Here is a 12,221-nt window from a genome sequence, read left to right as displayed (position 1 = left end):
AAGCTGGAGTAGATGCCCAGTTTCATTAGTAGCACAATCTCTGTAGCTTACTCATCCAAAGGCAGCTGACTGTCTGCCCCATCTGAGGGAGAAATTCATCTTGGTGTCATGCAAAATAGCACTTTTCTGAGCTGGTTATTTGAAGATACTGCTCTTACCTTTGTTGCTGGTTAAGCCTGATGTTATGGTAGTAGTTACTTTTAGTCAAAGATAAAATATTTATGCATTTTTTGCTTTTTATATAAACCTCACTTACATTGCCTTAACATGACCTAAACCACATCTGTGACCAGTCCTTACTGGATTAATTCAAAAGGTAGAATTTTCTTTTAAAATTTTCCATCAGCGAGACACAACCAGGAAAAAATATATTAAGTGAGCTGACACACTCTTTTGTTGTTTCCTCTAGTTTTTGTGTACTCAGGAGAGTAAATTATTCACCAGCTGGAACTTTGGAATACTCTTGGTAATAAATCTTGTATGACACAGATAGACACATCTCCAAAGTCATAAAAACACAAGACAGGATTATAAACAATTCAATAATCCACCTGATTATTAGGTTTCCAGATAACATTAATTACACCATCCTAAAGTAGTGGACTTTGCTGTGGACATAAATGTATTAAAAAGGGGACTCCAATAGCTTTTGCATAATGGTTTTTGAAAGGGAAATTTGTGAAAGAGAAATTGTTAGTTAGTAAAATGCACAAGGAAGAAAAAGGTTGAGCTTAATTTTACAACTCTTATTCAAGTGGCAAATCGTTATGCATTTGAATACTGTCACTGAATTCTAGAATTGTGAACTCCTATCTTTCCACTTAAATACTTACTTGTTACTTGTTAAAACCAGCTTATAACATACTCATGTATTAGATATACCAAGCACNTTATTATTATTATGCTTTATATTATTTAGAACAAACAAATCCAACTCTAGGTCTGGAAGGCACTGGATAACTGTGCTCTGCCATACCATCTGCATCTACCTGACTCAGAGTGAGGCCTTGCAGTCAATATTCCTCCTTGAAAGCAGAATTTCCCTATCTGTTGGAAACACTTGCTTTAATCCTACGGCTTGACAGTTGCACAGAGAGCTCTCTAACCTATGTCATTCAGCTGCCAAGGCAGCCTTACTGTTTAGAACTGTGCCTAGATGAGACACAAACCCTTTTTCACTGTGCCAGCCAACTTCGTGCTTTTTAGTTTTATTACGTCCCTGCTTCTTGTTCTCTTTTTCCAGTGCCTCCTTTCAGACCTCGCTATTGCAGGTTCTAATCAAAGTCACTCCTGTGTTCCCTCTTTGACAGAATCATATGACAGGAGAGGCTTTTCCCACTTTTTGACAGCTTAATAATACAAACTGTGAATCCAGAAGAGCTTGTCTGTGTTTTTTGAAATATTCACTGGCACCCAATATGTTCAATATTTGAGATCTCATATCACAGATAAAACATTCAAACAATCTGTGGAAGAGACTGGAAATGTATAATAACCATCGTGTTTAAAATACTTTTTATGAGATACTATAAAATTGCCTTTCCTTGAAGTGAGTAATTCATTAGGCAATAAAAGTCAAAAGCAATTTTTTTTTTCAGAAGCAATTTACTACTTAGTATATGAAAGAAAAGCAACAGGATTACAACTGCTGTTAATTTTTAGAAGACTCTATATTTGAATATTCAATTCATTTTGCTGACCATAATGTAATTTCTAAAGAAAACAAAGTATGATTTGGCACCAGTTTTGTAGTGGATGCATAAGCTACACAAGACCCGCACTTCTGAAAATCTCACTTGCTCAGGTTTGGAGCTTTCCTGTTTGCTGTGCTTCTTGGAGAACACTGACAGAGTTTAGACAGTTCAGCTCACAACAACTCAGCCCAAATAGGTGACAGTGAGGCACTCGTGCATAATCTCAATTCAGTGCTGTATTGCTATTTAATGAGACATAATTAAAGACAAGATTCTGTAAGGGAGATAAAGTACTGCAATGTGCAGCTTGTCTGCACAGTGAGTTGCAGGAAACAAGCATTTACTTACTTTACTTTATTTTCAGTTTTCCAGTCATCATAACACAAATACAGATGAGCTTAAGGTTTTCCTGCAGAAGAAGTAGCCATAGTGTCAAACATTGTGCTTGTGGAAAACAAGACTAAATTGTTAATAAGGACTATTGTAATACAGTTATTATATTGAATAATTGGTAGTATTTTCATTTAAACAGTGTGTATTAAATAGCATTCACCTGTAAAAAGTAAGCTAAATATTATGCAATGCAAAGAAGCAGAATGAGGTCTTGCCAAGTGGATGAGTTTTGTCTGTCCATGTGAGATATTTAATTCGATTTTCATCTTTTTTGGAAGCAAATCTATTGCAATCCACATGACCCCACCTGTAGTATTGACAGCATGAGAGCTGCATCCTTCCATCAGTGAGATGCACAAAGAACTATGGAAGTGTTCTCAGGGTCTGTGGGCCACTCTGAACCAAAGACCACCACTAGAAAAGGGGTGAAGCCTTTTTGTTTGCTTGCTTTCAAATAATTTACTATTTGAGGAACGTAGAGACATTCAAAGGGAGAGGGAGAGAAATGCTGTGGAGAGAAAAAGCTGCTGTAGGAAATCCACATTATAACATCTGGTTTGGCAAACCCGTGTGGCCTGGACAGGCAGTTGGTTATCTTGCGGAGCCTCCCTCGCAGCCCTGAGGGAAGCGTGGTTTTTGTTAGTAAACACATGCTCAGAAGTCTGGTGTCAGGTTGTCCATATGGACTGAGCAGTAAGTCTCACAAGACCATATGCAGCTCTTATACTCTTTAGTTAAAGGATGGTAAAGACTGCAGGTGGGATAATGTTCTCCTCTGTGTTCTCTCCCACGGGCAAGGCTCTGGAGGGAAGGGGTTCCCCCCTGAATCCAAGCACGGAACTGCACATTGTGCCATCAGAGGAAGAAGGGACAGAGAAATAATGGCAACTGTGCTCTGCTTCAGCAGCCAAATCATACCCAGAATTCACCAATTCACCAATCAAATGTCCTTCAGTTTTCCATGGAAAACGAGTTCTGTGACCTAGACAGAAATAAAGAGAACACTGTGCATGCATTAGCCCAAGGTGCAACAGTTCAGGCTGCAATAAATTCTGCACTTAAAGAGAAACTGTATCTGCTGCTGCTCATTAAAGATTCAGAGTTGATGCTGGAGCCTGGCATTCATGGAGGCCTTTTTTTTTTACCATTTCTTTTTAATACGTAGAAGTGCAAATGGAGGCAGAGCTTTGTGCAGCACTTTCTCAGATTTTATGGAAAGAGAGAGGATGAATAAGCTTATATGGGGCAGATTTATTCCACTGAGAGACACTTGTGTCTTTCTTTTCTGGGCCTACTTCTATATTGTGTCAAAGAATTTTATATAAACTCTGATAGGTGAAAATTAACACTGTCTTCAAAAGACTACTCAGAAATGTGAGATCTATTTATATTTGCTACTCATATCTGGGTATAGTATAGTATATTAAATGTGAAATATATAGTAAACAATATAATTAAAAAATTAAATGTGAAAATAAAAAAACAAATAATCCTTTATTTTTTCCACTTTAGATCCTAGGGATCTCGGATGAAATGATATCTCTAAAATGAAAATATTTGTGAGTTATTTATCAATAAGTTTTTAAGATATACCTTTTAAATATGCTATAATGTTTATCATATGTGTACTTAGCTCATACTACTATTTCCTAAATACAGTCTGTAACTAGAAATGGAACACTTCTTATGTAGGAAATGCTTTTTGGAAAGTATTATTGTGTTTATTTCCAGAAGCAATGAAAATTTCATCACAAAAAGTCCATTTATCTAAACAAGCTCAAAGGACAGGACCTTGCAGGTGGATTAAAATCCTCTCTTTGTGTTTCAGAATTCAAGGGGACAAACTGATGTTTCGCAGGCTAGAAACCCATGCAAATTATTTTCTCCATTGTTGATTCTTGGCTAAGGAATCCTGAAAGGAACGTTCTGACTCATGGTGTTTAATCGGCTTTCAGGTCTGTGCTGCTCACCAGCAACAAACATAAAGCTGCAAGAGAAGGGAGCTTGAAAGGGGAAAAGGAAAAAGCATTCCCAAATGTTTCTGAAGCCAGGCCAGTGAAAATCCATCTGGATTATGGATTCATGTGACAGCAGCTCAGTTTTATCCAGGCAGAGCACATGGTGCTTGGTATTCATTAATGATTTTATGACAAATTGGATGTATTTTCATCTGCCGGTAGAAGCACGTCACTGCAGGCTTCATTTCTCAAAAAAAAGCACCTAGTGCAAGAGGATCTAAAATTTAAGCTTGATTTATTTTTCAGGAAGCCTGTGTGCATTTCATTTTCAATGCATTCCTATTTGAAGTGCCACCTCAGGAGACAGGCAGCACCTTCGGGAGCTGCGTTTGCCAACATCTGATCTTACACCAGAGAGCTCAGGTTTTATGTTCATCTTGCATCCTCCAAACACAATATCCTTATTGAATCCCTTAGGAAGGCCTGACTGCTTTTAAACTCAGCATATGGTGATCATGGTCAATCAGTAAACTGGTCATGTTGTATCAGGTTAAGCTTGGGATAGTTTTCACGTGGAAAGAAATGGCACGTGAGGGCTCATGCTTGTCATGGCGCTACCGTAGGGAAAGAACTGCCTTATGGTTGGTTCATTACTCCTGATCTTTGGCTCACAAAGTGAGCAAAGGTATGTCCTGGGCAGTGTTGTGAGGGATTTCACAGTGTACAGCAGAAGGCTCTGGAGCCCGTGGTCTCCCAGCACTCCTGAGCATGCCTGAACAGCAGATATTTGCAGGCTAAAGCAGCACACAGAGTTTTAAATTGCATGGAGTTGTATAGAAAATCAAGAACCTCTTGCATACATCAAATAAATTAAACTATTAAAAACTGATACTGTTCCTTTTTGTGTGGGCAGGAAGGCAATAAGAGAGGGGAATCATACCGGGGAGCTGCCTGCTCTATCGTGTACAAGAGTATTTGATATCTAAGCAAGACTTACCCCAGTGTTTTGACTTGTTTGATGTCTGAGGAGAGGCAGAAGCTGGAGTAGATGCCCAGTTTCATTAGTAGCACAATCTCTGTAGCTTACTCATCCAAAGGCAGCTGACTGTCTGCCCCATCTGAGGGAGAAATTCATCTTGGTGTCATGCAAAATAGCACTTTTCTGAGCTGGTTATTTGAAGATACTGCTCTTACCTTTGTTGCTGGTTAAGCCTGATGTTATGGTAGTAGTTACTTTTAGTCAAAGAAAAAATATTTATGCATTTTTTGCTTTTTATATAAACCTCACTTACATTGCCTTAACATGACCTAAACCACATCTGTGACCAGTCCTTACTGGATTAATTCAAAAGGTAGAATTTTCTTTTAAAATTTTCCATCAGCGAGACACAACCAGGAAAAAATATATTAAGTGAGCTGACACACTCTTTTGTTGTTTCCTCTAGTTTTTGTGTACTCAGGAGAGTAAATTATTCACCAGCTGGAACTTTGGAATACTCTTGGTAATAAATCTTGTATGACACAGATAGACACATCTCCAAAGTCATAAAAACACAAGACAGGATTATAAACAATTCAATAATCCACCTGATTATTAGGTTTCCAGATAACATTAATTACACCATCCTAAAGTAGTGGACTTTGCTGTGGACATAAATGTATTAAAAAGGGGACTCCAATAGCTTTTGCATAATGGTTTTTGAAAGGGAAATTTGTGAAAGAGAAATTGTTAGTTAGTAAAATGCACAAGGAAGAAAAAGGTTGAGCTTAATTTTACAACTCTTATTCAAGTGGCAAATCGTTATGCATTTGAATACTGTTACAGAATGTTAGAATTGTGAACTCCTATCTTTCCACTTAAATACTTACTTGTTACTTGTTAAAACCAGCTTATAACATACTCATGTATTAGATATACCAAGCACTCTTGAGCAAGCCAGAATCCACGTTTGAAGAGTTATGCAGGTGTGTAATTCATTTTAGTATCTCACAAGTAAAATGACAGAGGCTGTTATTATAATGGGAATAGAACAAGAAAAGAGAGCTCATATCCTAAATTGTTCAAATTATAGGTTAAGCAGTTCCTCCAACGTTGCTTGACTGTAGTTGTACTGGTCTAAAGGATGCAGGAAAAACAAAGCTTCTAGATGTTTTTCCTTTTAATATGCATGGTTTCTACTTTAAGTTTATTCCTCTAATTTATCTAATTTATCTTTTTTTTTTGGTTTAGCCTAGAGTCCTGCCTGACCTGGAATATTGCACAGAGTATCAATGGCTATGAGTCATATTTTGATCTGAGAATAAAACTAAAATGATATCAATTAATTTTTTAGGAGCTTTAAAAGACTCAAAGCTGTAACTTTAAAGGTGATTTTACTGATGTTTAAGGCCATGACTAGAATGCCCACTTCTCTGGGTAATGGGTGGAAAGATTCTGTGGATGGTAAATTTGTGAGACGTATGTTCCTTTCTTTTTTCTTTTGTCAAACCTTGGCAGAAACGTCCTTTGAAGATGTTAATTTTAAAAGACTGGAAGAATAGAGTCATATATAGATTTTAAATACCGTGATAGCAAGGACAAGGCACCTTCAGGAACTGATCAGCTCACAATGACACAATCAAAAGCAGAGAACATGGGCTTAAATACCGTGACTCTCATGTCCAATGAATATTAATACCCTCAGAGTGAGGATCAGGGCTTGGCTCGATGTACAAAGTTCCTTGTCTGTCCTTAAAGGGTTCCACCTGCTGCCATTGCCAAGTGGTGCCTCACAAACCCCCCTTCAAGCTTCAACGTTGTTTTCATTGCTTTGGTTTTGTTTCCCAATTACAAACACGATTTGCAAAATGAATAGAAATCCGAAAGAGATTTAAGGCTTCCAGGCAAACTCCCCAAAGGCATTTGGCAGCACCATGCCAGGGCGAGGTCAGAGCGAGAAAAGCACTCTAATTTAAAATTCTTCACTGGTCTCATCCAACAGATAGACAGTGGCTGCTGAAGCTGTGCTTCCAGGATGATATCCTGCAGAAAGCAATTTAGGTTATTAGCACAGAGAGGACAGAAGAGCAATTTTCCAGCCTATACAGTTAATCAATAGGAAGCTCCCACTTCCTCTGGAGGGAAGGGAGAACAGTGCTTAAATGACAATGATTCATAAAACGGCTTGAAAACATTAGAATGGTACGAAAAAGGCATCTGAAAATGGAAAAATTTGAAGAGGAGAGACAGAGATAATTTATACCAAGGGCTCGGGTGGCCAGGGATAGCGAGGAAGCCGTCAAGGCCTGCTGCAGATGCCAAAAACGAAGGCCCAGTTCATAAAGATAATGCACACTGCTGACACAGCAAAACCAAATGCCTAACACAGAGATTTGTTTACAATTAATGGACATGTGTAAGTGTTTGCCCTAAACTCTTATCCCAATTCCTTTGAAATAGAAAAAGAAAGTACAGTTAAACAGATGACCATCAAACCTTACTGTCACTAGACAAGCACAGTAATGTCTGCCTGCAGGCCACTGTTTTAGATGCAGTTCATGATGAAATATGAGTTTAGACTTGGGACCTCTGGTTTGTTATCAAGTACAAAAGAAGGGTGCAAGTCACCAAGAGTATTTATTTTACACTGATTAACATTTTGCTTATTAGGCTAGATGTAAGTGTGGTACAATTTGCTGTCATGTGTTTTTGAGAAGATTTAATAAAAGTGACTTTTAATTGGTAATTCAGAGGCAGTGAGAACTCAGACACTGAATATAACAGACAAGTTGCAAGCACTTTGTATCAGAGAGTGCCTTTACTGTCACACAACATCTGTATCCTTGCTCCCCTTTTTGTGCATATTTTCTCTGCAGTAACCCAATTTCCTCAAAAGCAAAACCTCTGTTTGATTCCGGGAAAATTTCACTTAAGATCCCCAAATAAACCAGCAGGACAGTTTCCAGAGGGGGAGTCAGGAAACAAAGCTGATGGAAAGCATCATGGAAGGTGGTGTGTGTGTCCCTACAACCCTCAGCACAGGTGGGTGATTTGCAGCAGCCCTCAGCTCCCATAAAATGTAGGGATTCACTCTCAAAAGGCAGGAGGGACAAGGCTACACTGAGTTTATCTTCCTCTACCTCCTGTTCTTGTTTATCCCAGCTGGGTAGTACTGGCCTCTTTTTATGTTTTTAATTTTAATTTTGCTAAAAAAGTATATACTTTTTTGATGCTAACATCATCCTCAGGACAAGAATAGCAGAAACTGGATATTAGAAAACATATTTTACTAGTTCTATTTTATAGTTGTATAATGTTATGCAGACCTAGTTTTACTTTCTTATATGACACCCTGGCTGCACAACTTTAGCCCTGTGACTACGAGGAAGCTTTTTGGTTTTGCCAGCCTGAATAACTGTTTAATGGCACACACCAGCTGTAAAAAAGTTCTTAAACATGAACTACATTTGAAAAGAAGGTGTTAGTGGGACAAAACATTTTCTTTATTACTTATTGATTTTTGTAGCTTGGTTAGATAATTCTTGGGCCTGTTAATTGCACTAAAAAATAGGTCTCTGTACTAGAAAAACCTCTTTTATCATGGTGGACTCCGTCAAGCTCCGGAGGAGAAAAAAGAATATTATATTAATGGGAAGAGGTGAATGATTTTGTTTAGAATTAACGTACTTTTAAAGAATTTGAATTAAGCTCCTGCTGCTCCACCTGATTTTCTGCAGTGCTGTACAATCTGATAAGTAAGTGCTCAATTTCTCTGTTTCTCTGTGTGTTGAATAATCCATGGCCATGTATATAAAAATAACTTGGCATAAAAATAACTGAGTAAATTTCTTACTGACAGTTGTACAGAAACATTTAACCTAAAAGTGATGTTATAATTGCTTCTAATCATAGCAAGTGTCTACTTTTTCTGGACTCCACTGAAAATCTGATCAACGAATAAATATAAATGTAACTAAAATATGACATACTTATTTACCGATATTTCTGTGCTGAAATTCTATATTCTGGAGATTTTTTTTATATAAGACAATTTGACCTTTATTTTACAGGCTGAGATGGTGGTGTTTGATATCTCTAGGCCCAGTTTAAGTGAATCCTGAAAAATTTTAGACACATCTTCATTTACTGCCTTGACCTGCAGATCTCGTGGTGCCTCATAAAAAAATCCACAGGACTTTAAAGTCAAATAAATACTCTTAATTTATGTTCTACCCCCTAATCAGATCACAGCAGAGGAGTGATATAATGTGGGATTCTCAGTACATTGTTGTAAATAGGATATTTTTACATTTTCATGTTTCTAACCATTAAAGAAAAAGGGTAGATGGGGAATGTTGGCCTTGAAAAAACAGATATGCTGGGATTTAGCTGTAGTGTTGTCTCAGATGCCCTGCACTGGACTATTCAGTCTTCTAAGATAAAAGTGTTGAAAACCCAGTGCAGTTACAGGGTATCTGCTATGACTTGTAAGCAGCCTGTTACCTTTGTGCTTAATAGTCCAAACAGTATGAAAAGCAAGTAGAAATTCTGGATCTAAACTATTATATAAGTAGTAGCAGCAGGTGCTGTTGTAGTATTTGTAGTGGCAGCACTAGTATTTACCTCTCTGGGATATTAGAGACAAGGTAAGCAGCTGAAATCTAAATTAGGAACCCTTACAAAACTGGATTTATAATGTCTGGAATTATGTATCATAGATCCATCCCTTCACGTGCTGTAAAATTCCCTGTTGGCAGCAAACCAGCTCTGCTGTTTATCTTTCCCTGTCCATGTTTCCTTGCCAGGATTGCCCCGGTGTGCAACAGACCTTACAAAGGGAGGGGATGGCATAAAAGTGTCAAATTCAGGATCATTTAAGAAATAACCTCCCAAAACCCTCATTAAATCCTTCAGAAGTGATGTTTTGGATCCATGAGGTGCATGCACACCCCCCAACTCCTCTCTTGACAGTGGATGAAGAGGACTTAAAGACTCTTGCACTGAATTGAATTACAGCTTGTATCAAATACTAAATGCAAGGTTTTCAAACAGAACATACTTTTTGCAAGGGTTCCTCTATAATAACAGGAATAGCCAGGTTGCTAGGTTTCCATTCACTCTTCCATGCAATTGCCAGTCAAATGATTGCTTTCTGTAAAAAGTTATAATTATTATAATCAAATACAATTTAAAACTTATGCTAGGTGGGATGATGTTACAATCAGAACCACTCTCTGAGCTACAATAAACTCTTTTGTCAGTGCTTTTCTTATGAAGTCTGGTTTTCACTGGATTTTTAATTTATTCATGACTGTTTATCCAAACTTCAGATGCACTTGTGCATAAATATAATTAAAACATATTTGTTTTGCATTGAGGAATAAAAAGATAATTGGGAGTGTAATGAGTTGAAGGTCAGAGCAATCACACACATTTTTACTTAGTTCACAGTTCTAATCATAAATATCTTTGCACATGCAGTATTTCCTGCTGCTTTGGCGCACTGGCTCACAACATTTTCATTATTCCCTGTTTTCAGTTTATAGTCTCCCTTCATGTATTTATGAAGATTCTCCCAGTGTTTGCAATCAATAGTTGGAGCGAGTTTGTTTGTCTGTTTGTTTGTTAAGGAGCACGGAACATTTAAGTCCTGCCTTATTCTCCTGTAAGTATATTAATGGGTTGATTGGATAGGGATCCATGGTCTGAGGGGGACTGACAGTTATTCCTCTTCAGTTTTAGCACAGCTCCTGCACATTTGATAATCACTTGGACTACACAAGGCTGCAAACAGTGTGATCTGCTTTGACAACGTGACCTCCAGAGAGCCAACCCCATTTCTCCTGCTACTTTGTGGTTCTGTTCTATCACACCTCATATCATCAAGAAACCCCTCGTGTTAGAAGGAATGTTGGTAACAATTAATATGCAATTCTCATCTTGTAAATTCCTCTGTACCCATGCTGCCAGAAAAAGAACAGATGTTTGTGTTATCACAGCTGAAAGCTGAGCTGCTCAATGAACAACAAAAAGCAAATCATTATGTTACAATCCTTAATTTATAATACAAATCAAGCACTAGAGAAGTAAAAATTGTTTGCCATTTAACATCATGTTATGTTTTTACTGCAGTCTAGAAGAGTAAATGCTACAGAAACACCATTTTTAAGGTGTGTAAGCAGTCCAGGTATCAGAGGCCCTGCTATCTGATGTTTTGGCCATACACATCCTGAAAGAGGCATGTTGTTCCTATGCAGAATCTGTAAAGGACAGAGGGAAACAGATTTACTCTTAAAAGTTAATTTAATTCTGGTAAACCACCCATTCCATCTGTCAGCAGGAATATGGTGTTCTGTGATACCACAAAAACCGTGTAAAAATTAAAATACGCTCTTGAAAATTGCATTAAGCTGATGCTTGAAAGGTGAGATTCCCTCCATCTGTGTGTGATGCCGGAGTAATCAGGCTCTGTGGTACCTACTCCAAACCCATGGCACATTCTAGTGCACACAACTTGACTCCAGACTATAAAAGGAAGTGATTTAACACCTAAAAAGAACCATTGCAAAGTATGGAATTGTTTATTTAGATGTACCTCTTGTACCCTGTCACATTAACTGAGTCCATCAGTTGGGGACTTGACTACAGAGAGATTTGGGCAGGATGTCCAAACCCAAGTGATTCAGCACTAAGGCTTCACTGGTTTCTGGGTATCTGACTGTCTTTTGCAAATGGAACTTAAGTACATTACAACACTGATTTCTCAAAGGCAGCATGGGAATGATAAAATGAGGAGCTAAACTTGAATCTCCTGCAACCCCATCAGTTCTCTACCAACCCAAAGTTTGCTAGTGAATAGGAATCAAAAGACGAAGGAAACTAGCACTTCTGGATATAACTGCAACGAGGAGAATATAAGAATTAAATAAATCACAGATATAGTGAAAACTAGACCACATTTTTTTGAATTATTTTCTATTTTATCACCGAAAAGTTCTAGTAGTGATCGAAATAAAGAAATAAAAGTTTACACTGTTTCTTGCTTTGTATGAACTGTTTCATTGATTGCAAGGCTCTAGAAATGAAAAATTGGTTTGTTCACCGCAACATTTTCAATGAATCATATTTAAGGTGACACTGTGCTATTATACTACAAAGTCATGTAGTAGAGAAACATAATGACCTCTCTGGTAATCT

At 37.7% G+C, this 12,221-nt stretch overlaps 1 long non-coding RNA gene across 1 annotated transcript in view; it reads right to left on the bottom strand.

The window, feature by feature from the left end:
* Window positions 1-11,162: 11,162 nt before the first annotated feature.
* Window positions 11,163-12,221, bottom strand: part of LOC108502277 — a 50,006-nt gene continuing 48,947 nt past the window's right edge. Inside the window, exon 7 of the long non-coding RNA XR_001876405.1 lies at window positions 11,163-11,284. This is a non-coding gene — a long non-coding RNA (uncharacterized LOC108502277). The remainder of the gene's footprint in view (window positions 11,285-12,221) is intronic.

This window comes from Lepidothrix coronata, unplaced genomic scaffold, assembly GCF_001604755.1.
Source record: "Lepidothrix coronata isolate B3197 unplaced genomic scaffold, Lepidothrix_coronata-1.0 Scaffold116, whole genome shotgun sequence".
NCBI lineage: Eukaryota > Metazoa > Chordata > Aves > Passeriformes > Pipridae > Lepidothrix > Lepidothrix coronata.
Note: the sequence above shows the minus strand (reverse complement) of the source record. Positions and strands in the feature narration are given on the sequence as shown.